This window comes from Pelophylax lessonae (genome assembly GCF_965119305.1).
Source record: "Pelophylax lessonae genome assembly, chromosome: 9".
In the NCBI taxonomy this organism is placed as follows: domain Eukaryota; kingdom Metazoa; phylum Chordata; class Amphibia; order Anura; family Ranidae; genus Pelophylax; species Pelophylax lessonae.
The window spans coordinates 246,437,976-246,451,539 of NC_138776.1; the positions used below are offsets into that span (position 1 = coordinate 246,437,976).

The 13,564-nt window shown below is 49.6% G+C and overlaps 2 protein-coding genes across 2 annotated transcripts in view; both read left to right on the forward strand.

Annotated features, from left to right (window-relative positions):
• The window catches only part of LOC309564355 (uncharacterized protein), a gene marked incomplete at its 3' end in the record, with an annotated part of 715,072 nt that overhangs the window by 253,999 nt on the left and 447,509 nt on the right, over positions 1 to 13,564 (forward strand).
• Positions 1 to 13,564, forward strand: part of LOC309563353 (uncharacterized protein) — a gene marked incomplete at its 3' end in the record, with an annotated part of 522,832 nt that overhangs the window by 99,755 nt on the left and 409,513 nt on the right.

Genomic DNA, 13,564 nt, shown 5'->3' on the forward strand with positions numbered 1-13,564 from the left:
ATTGAAGTTCTGTCTTCTGACAAAAACAACAGGCACCTGATCCCAACGTGGCAGGATAATGACGTCCTTGAGTCAATGCATGCGGCCTTAACTCCTCTCCTGGAGTTCACAGACTCCCTTTCTGGGGAGTCATATGTGACGGTCTCGTACGTGAAGCCTGTGCTCCACCTTTTCCGCTCCAGTTTTCTGAAAGTTAATGAGGGGGACACTGAGGTCACAAAAGAGCTGAAGACAAAGATAATGACTTATCTCGACGAGAAATATGCTGACCCTGACACAGATGATCTTCTTGACATGGCTACCTTCGTCGACCCTAGATTTAAGGGCCAATACATCAGACCAGAGAAGGTAGGGGCCATTCAAATGAGAGCTGTGTCTGAGATCATGCATGAAGACCAGGGCCAACAATCACAGGCAGGGCCTTCTGAAGGAGCAGCAGACCAAGGTGCAGAAGGAGGAGCTGCAAGTGGACCACCTCTGCCACTGGGCGTGAAGAAGCAACGCAAATCATTGGGGAGCTTTTTCAAAAAACAGTGCCAAGATGATGATGCTTTGCCTCTCACTGAAAAACAAAAAGTGGAGAGCGAGCTGGAAAGTTACCTGAGGTGCCCTGATGCAGACAGTGAGTCTAACCCTCTGGACTGGTGAAGGCTACATGAACACAACTTCCCCAGATTGTCTCTGCTGGCGAAAAAGTACTTGTGCATTCCCGCCACCAGCACCCCCTCAGAAAGAATTTTTAGTACTGGGGGTAATATTGTTACATGCACCAGAGAAGCTTTAGAGCCAGAGAAGGTCAACCAGCTGGTGTTCCTAGCACAAAACCTGGACTAAAATATACTTGAATAATTCAACTAAGTATGATGATTAGAGTAAGAATAGCTTGAAGACTGAGTTACTTTTTCATATTTCTGCAGGTTTTATATTTCAAACAATGTTACTGTACTGTAGGTTTGTTTTTTATGTTACAGATGTACTGTACCTCAGTCTACCTCAGTTTTATTTGTTTACAAAACACTGCACATACAGCAGGCCTCGACAAATCCCGGGCGCCAGGTCGCATTTGCGACTAGAATTAGCGACCTGGCGCCTGGGGTGCCCTGCTTGAGCTGTCCTGTCCCTTTTGCGCCCCCCACCTCCTCTTCGAGTTCACGGACTTCCACGCCGTCCAGAAATTTAGTCCCCGGCTTTTCGGCCTTCTTCTGTGAGATGAGAAGCTAGGGGAACTGGCGCCCTCTTGTGGTGGCCGGGAGTAATGCATGTTCTCAATGCCTTTTCTTCTCCTTCCAAAGAGGAGAAGAGAGGGAAGTTTTTTAAGGCTTCATCTCTCTGTCCAGTTACCTTTGCTTAAAGGTAAGTGGACAGGGAGTGTGGTTATTATTAATTTATTTTTTAAATGTAAAAAAAATAATTTTTTCTTTTTTTTTTTTAATTATTAAAAAAAAAAATAAAAAAATGTTTTCTTTTTTTTTCTTCAATTCTTATTAAAAAAAAATATATATATATATATAAATATATATATATATCTTTTTTTTTTTTTCCTCATCGCCGTGCCACAGCCAAAGGCCCCTTTCACACGGGCTGTCTGATCAGGTCCGCCTGTCAGTTTTTCAGGCAGACCTGATCGGACCGTTCAGTCTCCTCTATGGAGCGGTAATCTGCCGCCATCTGACCCTGCCCGCCAAAAACAGACGGATGGTGGTTCTATTTTCTATCCATCCCGTGGATCCGATCAGATGGCATCGGATGGAAAGAGACAGACAGTCTGTTTCCATCCAATTGCGCTATATAGGAGAGTGGGGTTCTAGTCGTATTTATGTGTAAATTTAGTATCAGTTTTATTAAATAAAGCTTGGTTGTTAGTTTAAAAAAAAAAAAAAAACTGGCTCCTAACTTTTTTAGCTGGCTCCTAGATTTCAGGCAAATTTGTCAAGCCCTGACATACAGTACATAGCAGCTGCTACTACTACAGTGCACTACAGCATACCCAGCAGGCCAGCAGCGGAGCAGCCACATTCACACTGGCAATCTTCTGATTCCTGACAGCTGTGAGCGGCTAGATGTGGCTGCCGGCCCTGTTAACTAGAATGATAGGTCGCAGCTATTCGCGGCTAGCTAGCCTTAAAGTGGTTTGTTAGGGCCAGCTTGGCCCAAATTACAGGCCAAGTTCACCTTTTGGAACATGTTCGTTTCAACTTACAGCCTATGCAGGTTGCAGTTGGTTGTGGTGCGTTTTTTTTTTTTTTTTTACACATATTTGATGCAATGTGTGTTTTTGGGATGGGTCTGTTGTCATACGGAGAGAAACTAAACACTTTATTCACCAGAAGGTGAACAGCTAGTGAACCTCATAGCACTAAATTCTTAGGTTTCTCTGTTTATATTTAACAGTTTGCACTATTTTATTACACTTTATTAAGCATTTCTTACATTTTCTTTCATTTTGCACCTAAATGTAAGATAATTGTTAAGTGTTCATTGTGACTTATGTTTACATTTTAATTATTTGAGTTTTACATGGTTGTGTTGACATTTTATTGTCTTAAGAACTGAGGGGATTATTATGATCAGACTCAGAGAAAGGTTAAGTTTAAAATAAAAATGTTTAAATGTAACATTTTTCTCCTGGTCCTTATTTTAATGGGTAATAAAAAATATCAATAATTATCGATATTATGAAACACTGATATCGTGATACAGTTTTCAGCCATATCTATGCCCAGCCCTAAGTGAGAGAAAGGGAGGTAGGAGAGGGTTTCCCGATCTCTCAGCTGTCATCTTCTTCCCTCCCTTCTTCTGACCACCATTCTTCCACACTTTCACCCATTCAGGGATCTCTTTGGAATCTTCCGTTTCTGGCCGCCATCCTTCAAACAATCTTCTCAGCTTCACTGCAGTTCTGCAAAAAGGACAAAGTTAGTTTTTCTGCCCAAAACCAGTTTGTGACCAATTTTAAACCCTTCAAATCCCCCCCCCCCCTTCAGACAAATAGCCCCTTGCTCCAATCTGGATATTGCTACACATTTACATGACACCGAACCTCAACCCAATAACCCCCCCTCCAAAAGAAGTTCAATTCATACACAGTGAGGGACATCCCCCCCCCATACACAGCGAGGGACATCCCCCCCCCCCCCCATACACAGCGAGGGACATCCCCCCCCCCTATACAGAGCGAGGGACACCCCCCCAGAAAACACAGCGGGGGACATTCCCCTCTCCCCCCCATATAGAGCAACCCCCATATAGAGCTACAGACATCCCCCCCCCCATATACAGCTACAGACATCCCCCCCCCATATACAGACATCCCCCCCCCATATACAGCTACAGACAATCCCCCCCCCATATACAGCTACAGATATCCCCCCCCCCATATACAGCTACAGATATCCCCCCCCCCATATACAGCTACAGACAATCCCCCCCCCCCCCCCATATACAGCTACAGACAATCCCCCCCCCATATACAGCTACAGACATCCCCCCCCCCATATACAGCTACAGACATCCCCCCCATATACAGCTACAGACAATCCCCCCCCCCCCATATACAGACATCTCCCCCCATATACAGACATCTCCCCCCATATACAGACATCCCCCCCCCATATACAGCTACAGACAATCCCCCCCCCCCATATACAGACATCTCCCCCCATATACAGACATCCCCCCCCATACACAGACATCCCCCCCCATATACAGACATCTCCCCCCCCCCCATATACAGACATCTCCCCCCCCATATACAGACATCTCCCCCCCCATATACAGACATCTCCCCCCCCATATACAGACATCCCCCCCATATACAGACATCTCCCCCCTCCTTGGCAGAGATTGCAGAAGAAGAAGCAGACCCCCATATACAGACATCTCCCCCATATACAGACATCCCCCCCCCATATACAGACATCCCCCCCATATACAGACATCCCCCCCTCCTTGGCAGAGATTGCAGAAGAAGCAGATCCCCATATACAGACATCTCCCCCCCATATACAGACATCCCCCACATCCCCCCCATATACAGACATCTCCCCCCCCCCATATACAGACATCCCCCCCTCCTTGGCAGAGATTGCAGACGAGGCAGACCCCCATATACAGACACCCCCCCCATATACAGACATCTCCCCCCATATACAGACACCCCCCCCCCATATACAGACATCCCCCCTCCTTGGCAGAGATTGCAGAAAAAGCAGACCCCCATATACAGACACCCCCCCCATATACAGACACCCCCCCCCCCCATATACAGACACCCCTCCTCCTTGGCAGAGATTGCAGAAGAAGCAGACCCCCATATACAGACACCCCCCCCACATACAGACACCCCCCCCCCCCCACATACAGACACCCCCCCCACATATACAGACATCTCCCCCACATACAGACATCCCCCATATACAGACACCCCCCCCCCCCCCTTGGCAGAGATTGCAGAAGAAGAAGCAGACCCCCATATACAGACATCTCCCCCATATACAGACATCTCCCCCTCCTTGGTAGAGATTGCAGAAGAAGAAGCAGACCCCCATATACAGACATCTCCCCCCATATACAGACATCCCCCACATCCCCCCATATACAGACACCCCCCCCCATATACAGACATCCCCCACATCCCCCCATATACAGACATCCCCCCTCCTTGGCAGAGATTGCAGAAAAAGCAGACCCCCATATACAGACACCCCCCCCCATATACAGACACCCCCCCCATATACAGACACCTCTCCTCCTTGGCAGAGATTGCAGAAGAAGCAGACCCCCATATACAGACACCCCCCCCACATACAGACACCCCCCCCACATATACAGACATCTCCCCCACATCCCCCCACATACAGACATCCCCCATATACAGACACCCCCCCCCCCTTGGCAGAGATTGCAGAAGAAGAAGCAGACCCCCATATACAGACATCTCCCCCATATACAGACATCTCCCCCTCCTTGGTAGAGATTGCAGAAGAAGAAGCAGACCCCCATATACAGACATCTCCCCCCATATACAGACATCCCCCACATCCCCCCATATACAGACCCCCCCCCCCATATACAGACATCCCCCACATCCCCCCATATACAGACATCCCCCCCCCCATATACAGACATCCCCCCTCCTTGGCAGAGATTGCAGAAGAAGCAGACCCCCATATACAGACACCCCCCCCCCCCATTTACAGACATCTCCCCCCACATACAGACATCCCCCCTCCTTGGCAGAGATTGCAGAAGAAGAAGCAGACCCCCATATACAGACACCCCCCATATACAGACATCTCCCCCCCATATACAGACATCCCCCCATATACAGACATCCCCCCTCCTTGGCAGAGATTGCAGAAAAAGCAGACCCCCATATACAGACACCCCCCCCCATATACAGACACCCCCCCCCCATATACAGACACACCCCCCCCCCTATACAGACACCCCCCCTCCTTGGCAGAGATTGCAGAAGAAGCAGACCCCCATATACAGACACCCCCCCCCACATACAGACACCCCCCCCCCCCCCACATACAGACATCTCCCCCCATATACAGACATCTCCCCCCCATATACAGACATCTCCCCCACATCCCCCCACATACAGACATCCCCCATATACAGACACCCCCCCCCCCCCCTTGGCAGAGATTGCAGAAGAAGAAGCAGACCCCCCATATACAGACATCTCCCCCATATACAGACATCTCCCCCTCCTTGGTAGAGATTGCAGAAGAAGAAGCAGACCCCCATATACAGACATCTCCCCCCATATACAGACATCCCCCACATCCCCCCATATACAGACATCCCCCCTCCTTGGCAGAGATTGCAGAAGAAGCAGACCCCCATATACAGACATCTCCCCCCCATATACAGACATCCCCCACATCCCCCCACATACAGACATCCCCCCTCCTTGGCAGAGATTGCAGAAGAAGAAGCAGACCCCCATATACAGACACCCCCCATATACAGACATCTCCCCCCCATATACAGACATCCCCCCATATACAGACATCTCCCCCCCCCCATATACAGACATCTCCCCCCCCCCCCATATACAGACATCTCCCCCCCCCCCCCATATACAGACATCTCCCCCCATATACAGACATCTCCCCCCATATACAGACATCCCCCACATCCCCCCATATACAGACACCCCCCCCCCCCCCCATATACAGACATCCCCCACATCCCCCCATATACAGACATCCCCCCTCCTTGGCAGAGATTGCAGAAGAAGCAGACCCCCATATACAGACATCTCCCCCCCATATACAGACATCCCCCACATCCCCCCATATACAGACCCCCCCCCCCCCATATACAGACATCCCCCCTCCTTGGCAGAGATTGCAGAAGAAGCAGACCCCCATATACAGACACCCCCCATATACAGACATCTCCCCCCCATATACAGACATCCCCCCATATACAGACATCTCCCCCCCCATATACAGACATCTCCCCCCCCCCCCATATACAGACATCTCCCCCCCCCCCATATACAGACATCTCCCCCCCATATACAGACATCTCCCCCCCATATACAGACATCTCCCCCCCATATACAGACATCTCCCCCCCATATACAGACATCTCCCCCCCATATACAGACATCTCCCCCCAATATACAGACATCTCCCCCCATATACAGACATCCCCCCTCCTTGGCAGAGATTGCAGAAGAAGAAGCAGACCCCCATATACAGACATCCCCCACATCCCCCCATATACAGACATCCCCCCCCATATACAGACATCCCCCACATCCCCCCATAAACAGACATCCCCCCATATACAGACATCCCCCCCTCCTTGGCAGAGATTGCAGAAGAAGCAGACCCCCATATACAGACACCCCCCCCCCCCCATATACAGACATCTCCCCCCACATACAGACATCCCCCCTCCTTGGCAGAGATTGCAGAAGAAGAAGCAGACCCCCATATACAGACACCCCCCCATATACAGACATCCCCCACATACAGACATCTCCCCCCCCCCATATACAGACATCCCCCCCCCATATACAGACATCTCCCCCCCTTATACAGACATCTCCCCATATACAGACATCCCCCCCCCATATACAGACATCTCCCCCCCCCCATATACAGACATCTCCCCCCCCCCATATACAGACATCTCCCCCCCCATATACAGACATCTCCCCCCCCCCCATATACAGACATCTCCCCCCCCATATACAGACATCTCCCCCCCCCCATATACAGACATCTTCCCCCCCCATATACAGACATCTTCCCCCCCCCATATACAGACATCTCCCCCCCCATATACAGACATCTCCCCCCCCCATATACAGACATCTCCCCCCCCATATACAGACATCTCCCCCCCCCATATACAGACATCTCCCCCCCCCATATACAGACATCTCCCCCCCCCCATATACAGACATCTCCCCCCCCCATATACAGACATCTCCCCCCATATACAGACATCCCCCCTCCTTGGCAGAGATTGCAGAAGAAGAAGCAGACCCCCATATACAGACATTTCCCCCCCCCCCATATACAGACATCTCCCCCCCATATACAGACATCTCCCCCCATATACAGACATCTCCCCCCATATACAGACATCCCCCCCTCCTTGGCAGAGATTGCAGAAGAAGCAGACCCCCATATACAGACATCTCCCCATATACAGACATCTCTCCCCCCCATATACAGACATCTCTCCCCCCCATATACAGACATCTCCCCCCACATACAGACATCTCCCCCCACATACAGACATCTCCCCCCACATACAGACATCCCCCCATATACAGACATCTCCCCCCACATACAGACATCTCCCCCCCATATATACAGACATCCCCCCATATACAGACATCTCCCCCCATATACAGACATCTCCCCCCCCATATACAGACATCTCCCCCCATATACAGACATCTCCCCCCCTATATACAGACATCTCCCCCCCTATATACAGACATCTCCCCCCACATACAGACATCTCCCCCCACATACAGACATCTCCCCCCCCCCCATATACAGACATCTCCCCCCCCCCCATATACAGACATCTCCCCCCCCATATGCAGACATCTCCCCCCATATACAGACATCTCCCCCCCATATACAGACATCTCCCCCCCCCATATGCAGACATCTCCCCCCCATATGCAGACATGTCCCCCCATATACAGACATCTCCCCCCACATACAGACATCTCCCCCCCCATATACAGACATCTCCCCCCACATACAGACATCTCCCCCCCATATACAGACATCTCCCCCCCTATATACAGACATCCCCCCATATACAGACATCTCCCCCCCATATACAGACATCTCCCCCCCTATATACAGACATCTCCCCCCATATACAGACATCCCCCCATATACAGACATCTCCCCCCATATACAGACATCTCCCCCCATATACAGACATCTTCCCCCCCCCCCATATACAGACATCTTCCCCCCATATACAGACATCTCCCCCCACATACAGACATCCCCCCCCCATATACAGACATCTCCCCCCCCCCATATACAGACATCTCCCCCCATATACAGACATCTCCCCCCATATACAGACATCTCCCCCCCATATACAGACATCTCCCCCCCCCCATATGCAGACATCTCCCACCATATACAGACATCTCCCCCCCCCCCATATACAGACATCTCCCCCCCATATACAGACATCTCCCCCCCCCATATGCAGACATCTCCCCCCCATATGCAGACATGTCCCCCCATATACAGACATCTCCCCCCCCATATACAGACATCTCCCCCCCCATATACAGACATCTCCCCCCACATACAGACATCTCCCCCCACATACAGACATCTCCCCCCACATACAGACATCTCCCCCCACATACAGACATCTCCCCCCCATATACAGACATCTCCCCCCCTATATACAGACATCCCCCCATATACAGACATCCCCCCATATACAGACATCTCCCCCCCATATACAGACATCTCCCCCCCTATATACAGACATCCCCCCATATACAGACATCCCCCCATATACAGACATCTCCCCCCATATACAGACATCTTCCCCCCCCCCCATATACAGACATCTTCCCCCCATATACAGACATCTCCCCCCACATACAGACATCCCCCCCCCCATATACAGACATCTCCCCCCCCCATATACAGACATCTCCCCCCCCCATATACAGACATCTCCCCCCCATATGCAGACATCTCCCCCCATATACAGACATCTCCCCCCATATACAGACATCTCCCCCCCATATACAGACATCTCCCCCCCATATACAGACATCTCCCCCCCATATACAGACATCTCCCCCCCATATACAGACATCTCCCCCCCCCCCCATATGCAGACATCTCCCCCCATATACAGACATCTCCCCCCCCCCATATGCAGACATCTCCCCCCCATATGCAGACATCTCCCCCCCCATATGCAGACATCTCCCCCCCCCCCATATGCAGACATCTCCCCCCCATATGCAGACATGTCCCCCCATATACAGACATCTCCCCCCATATACAGACATCTCCCCCCTCCTTGGCAGAGATTGCAGAAGACGAAGCAGAAAAAAACCCAGGAACAGACCTTCCCTGCAGAGCAGACACATAGGATGTGATGAGTTCCGTCCACTTCCTGTACTTCTCTGTACCATGTGACCAAACAGTCACATGGTCTGTGACATCACCAGGGTCCTTCTACTGGGCAGGAACTAGCCGCTACCCTAAAACAACCACCAGAGGGCGGTCGTTTTCAGATGTAACAGCAGGAAGTTCAAGAGCAGGAATAGGTGGCCGCCATTTTGTTGTAGCCCGGAAAAAGTGTTAGGAGGATTATTTATCAACAAGATTCCTTCTGGAGGGGATGTGAGTGTGGAGAGTGTTTGCCCAGTGAGGAGGAGGTAATAATAATATTCTTATTATGAGAGAAGGGGGTCCCAGCACTCTGTGTGGACTGGATGGGGGGATGGTGTCACCTCCACACATCATCTCTATTGTGTAGACCAGTGTTTTGCAGCCTTTTTCAGTTGAGGCGCCCTTTAAAATGATAGAAAATCTTAAAGCGGTAGTATCCTGCTTTTTGACACTTTTACCTACAGGTAAGCCTATAATAAGGCTTACCTGTAGGTACAATTAATATCTCCTAAACCGGCATGGTTTAGGAGATATTTACAGTGCATGCAGCCGCTCGCGCGAGCGGCGCATGCGCTCTGAAGGTCTGGGGGGACCTTCAATTAGTTTGCCGGGAGCTTGCCGGAAAATCACTCCCGCGCGCATGCGGCTCCGGCCAATCATCGCGCCGGAGCCGTCTCTTCCGGCCAATCACCGCGCCGGAGCCGCCGAACCCGGAAGAGATGGCGAGGGATCATGGCAGCGCCTGCAGCAATGTCGGTCCGTGTCGGGGCTTCGTTCTAAGGTAAGTTACACATAATGGGCTAGTATGTGATGCATACTAGCTTATTATGCCTTTGTCTTGCAGGTTTTTTTTTATTTTTTTTATTTTTTAGGGTTTACAGCCGATTTAACCACTTTACCACCGGAGGATTTTGCTGTCTTCCGTCCAGGCCACTTTTTGCAATTCGGCGCTGTGCGACTTCAACTGACAATTGCGCGGTCGTGCGACGCCGTACCCAAACAAAATTTACGTCCTTTTTTTCCCACAAACAGAGCTTTCTTTTGGTGGTATTTGATCACCTGTGCGATTTTTACTTTTTGCGCTATAAACAAAAAAAGAGCGTTTATTTTGAAAAAATAACAATATTTTTAACATTTTTTTATATGAAATTCCCCCCCAAAAAAGATGTAAAAACCAATTTTTTAAAAAATTTTTGGCCAATTTGTTTTCTGCTACCTATGTTTGGTAAAAAAAATCGCAATAAGCGTATTTTGATTGGTTTGCGCAAAAGTTATTGCGTTTACTAACAAAGGGAAAGATTTCTGTCATTTTTGGTGGTTTTTTTTTTTAACGCGTAATGGCGGCGATCTGCGATTTTTTTTGCGGGACTGCGACATTGCGGCGGACAGATCGGACCCTTGACTGACATTTTTGACACTTTTGGGGGTACCAGTGACATTACTGCAGTAATCAGTGCTATATATATGCACTGTTACTGTAAAAATGACACTGGCAGGGAAGGGGTTAATTTTATTGGAGAGGGAGGGGTTAATGTATGCCTGGTGCTTACTGACGTGTAGGGGGGGAGGTGACTGAGTGAGTCAGGGACAGATCGGATGTCCAGCTATGCTGAACACTCCGATCTGTCACTCCCTGTCACTATGGAGATCCGCCCGCTTGTGTTTACACAGGCGGGCGGATCTCCACACTAGATCCCCGGCGATCGGGGCAGAGCAGCGGCGATCGCCGCTGCTCCTCCCCTGGCCCGACTCCCGCTGTGAATGAAAACAGCGGGAGCGAGCCTCCGGCAGCCCGCAAGCGCCGCCCAGAAGGGGGAGTGTCTGACGACGTAGTACTACGTCGTCAGACGATAACGAGCCACTCTGCCGCAGTAATATTACTGTGGGCGGTGGTAAAGCGGTTAAGGCACCCCATTCTGAAATGTAAAAAGCATTTCTAATAGTTACATGGTCGCCTGACAAGTCGCCTGCCATAGAGTAGCACAGGACCCGTTCTAATAGGAGAGACACAAGTCGCTCCGACTTAGAAAAAGGGTCCGTAGCTTCTTTGGGGCGACCTGGAGCGACCTGCATTGACTTCAATGATATGAAGTCCGTGCCGGCCGCTCCGAGGTCGTGGTGCGAGCTGTGCACCGCGACTTCACAGGTCGCCCCGGCAAGTCGTGTCGCGCCTGTGTGAACCGGCTCTTCACGTTTTTACATTTATGCTGGGGCTCCCTTTATTTATATTTTATTTATATTATTCACATATTTGTTTCAGATTTGAAAAAATGTATCACATATATACTTTCTTTATCCACTGCGCGGGTGTGTTGGTGCTTAACGCCAATTTTTTCCCATTTTCTCCATTTATAGACAATTTGTCTTACCTTGGACTGATGAACAGCAAGGCTTTTGGAGATACTTTTATAACCCTTTCCAGCTTTATGCAAGTCAACAATTCTTAATCGTAGGTCTTCTGAGAGCTCTTTTGTGCGAGGCATCATTCACATCAGGCAATGCTTCTGGTGAAAAGCAAACCCAGAACTGGTGTGTGTTTTTTATAGGGCAGGGCAGCTGTAACCAACACCTCCAATCTCATCTCATTGCTTGGACTCCAGTCGGCTGACATCTGACTCCAATTAGCTCTTGGAGATGTCATTAGTCTAGGCCACATGTGTCAAACACAAGGCCCATGGGCCGAATCCGGCCCTCCAGGCCTTTTTATGCGGCCCTCGCACCTCTCCTGCAGCTGCAGGAGAGCTCCAGCCCTCCACTGGTCCTCCTCCAGACCCTGCACTTTCTGCTTTTCAGAAATCCCTCCAGCTTCTTCCCATCAGCAGCACAAGGTAAAGGGGGTGCACTGTGATGTAAGTGAGGGTGGGGGACTCAACCTTTGATGGTGAAGAGGCTCTTGATGTCTTATGTAAGGGTAGGGCATGCTCTGCACATCTAGTCTTACAGATACAACCGGCCCTTTTGAGGGCAATAATAATGCTGATGCGGCCCACTATTAAATTAAGTTTGACACCTCTGGTCTAGGGGTTCACATACTTTTTCCACCTGCACTGTGAATGTTTACCTGGTGTGTTCAATAAAAACATGGCAACATTTCATTCTTTGTGTGTTATTAGTTTAAGCAGACTGTAAGCCCCCGTTCACACTGGGGCGACGCTACTTCGGACCGCGACCTCCGAGGTCGCAGTGCGAGCAGCGCGCCGCGACCTCGGAGCGGCCGCCAAGGACTTCATAACATTGAAGTCTATGGCGGTCGCCTCCTGGTCGCCCCAAAGAAGCTCCGGACCCTTTTTCTGAGTCGGAGCGACTTGTGTCGCTCCTATCAGAACGGGTCCGCAGCTTCCCTATGGGAGGCGACCTGCGGCGACCTGTGAGGCGACCAGGTCGCCTCACAGGTCGCCCCAGTGTGAACGGGGGCTGATTGTCTATTGTTGTGACTTAGATGATGATCAGATCACATTTTATGACCAATTTGTGCAGAAATCCATATCATTCCAAAGGGTTCACATACTTTTTCTTCCAGCTGTATATTTTTATCTTCAGTCGTACCAATTTATTTTAATAAGATATATTTATATTTTATATCTTTATATCTTATATTTATATATAATAAATGTTATTATATTTATGCCCATATTTTTCACTTTTTGGCATAAGTTGGAGTGAGTATTATATTTTTCATTCATTTTTATCTTATTTTCACGTATGAGATACTGCACCGGCTGAGATTGTTTAAGGATTTCCCTCACCTTGTAATCCCAGTCCTTTATTATTATAGCGCTGCACTTTTTTTCTTTGCTATATATTTTTTCTTTGCTATGTAAGTAGCTGCAATAAATAAATAATAATGGAACTGTCCATCCGAGGCATAAGCAAAAGAATATGTAACGATATAGCCTCGCGCTATATAA